Source organism: Meriones unguiculatus, chromosome 19, assembly GCF_030254825.1.
Source record: "Meriones unguiculatus strain TT.TT164.6M chromosome 19, Bangor_MerUng_6.1, whole genome shotgun sequence".
Taxonomy (NCBI): Eukaryota; Metazoa; Chordata; class Mammalia; order Rodentia; family Muridae; genus Meriones; species Meriones unguiculatus.
The window spans coordinates 16,222,704-16,224,202 of record NC_083366.1 but is presented as its reverse complement, the minus strand read 5'-3'; positions in this window follow the sequence as shown (position 1 = coordinate 16,224,202).

Genomic DNA, 1,499 nt, shown 5'->3' with positions numbered 1-1,499 from the left:
TTCTCTTAAGATTATTTCTGTAGGCTCAGAGAAGTTTTACAGAACCCATCTGGATATGCTTAAAGAGGGCACATGTAGTCATATTTCAGTTCTAAATTATTCAAGGGCAGTAGCAATTTAAGGGCACTCATGACATGGAAAGGGTCTTAAAACACACTCTAGTCTCCATTTGAAATCACCCGTTTCGTTTTTTTTTTTTTTTTTTTTTTGGTATTTTTTTTATTTTCCAACAAAAATTAGCAAATTTAGGTTATGTTCAGAAGCACAGTTTTCAATGACTTCCTTAGTAGGAATGGAAGGTGAGACTCAGCTTGGATCATGAAGTCAGGTAGGTGCAGAAGCAAGAGGTGAGCTAACGGCAGGCACTGGAGAACATCCTGGGGTGGTAGAACCTACTTCTTGTGTTTTCAAAATGAATACAAAAAGGGGGCAGCTTTTTAAAAAATGGCAAATAAAACTCGTGAGGAGTGAAGCTACCCAGAAGGCCAGTTCCAAGGCTGTCTTCACTTCTGAGGCAGGACCTTCTGGGGTGCATAGGTAATAAAAATGGCAGTAAGGGCAAGTCTATAATGTAGTTGTCACTTCGCAGTTGCACTCCTAGAGGAGAGAGGCATGAGGGCCAGGGAGAATGGGACACACCTTGTGTTTTGACCAATCCCAAAGGTCATTTCTATTGCACCTGGGCCTAAACCTTCTCTATTGAAAGGATGAATGTATGCAGCCTGCAGCTTCATTTCAGAAGGAAGCAACATGGGGAAATAGAGATCCTGGGGAACTCATGGGAAAAAAAATTACCATTGGAGAACTATCATGCCCATGATTAAAAGCATTTTTTTTTTTTTAAGGGTTGGAGTCACAGGGAAGACTACCGTGCTATAAATAGATGGGTCTTGATTTCTACACTCATTAGAAAGCAGACTTCGGTCTGTAAAGTTCCAGAATTATTTTCAACCTTCTTTAAGAAGACCAATATAAAGATTTGTATACAGTGCTTACATTTTTGTTCATAAAAATGGCTTTCGGCAATAACACTCAGCATCGGTACCTGACGGTTATGGGAAAACCATCTCTACAAGGTGTCCAGGGGTCTGCCTTGACCTCTGGATCAGGCTGCAAACATGGTGAGCTACCCAACAAGCATCATGCTGCGAGTGCTGCCAGAGGCTCAACTGAACAGTCCTTGAGCTATTGAAAGCTACAGTGATCATAATAGCTGAGCTCACCAGAACCAGGAAATGACCCTGGAACGCTGGCACAACTCTTGGGTGATGAACTTTAGGCAGAGCATACACTAGAAACCATTTCTGCATTTCTAGTGTAGTTTATGTTACAGATAGTTGCTAATATGTCTGCCTACACCCATGACTGCTGACAGCTTTGTATGTCATGGATGTTGATGTTCCTGGCCCATGTCCATCTTTTTACTGTGGATTTAGCTTTGGAAAACAAGTATTTTCTGAGGTAAGAATAGGAAACTAGTATGTACATACTTGAGGGAA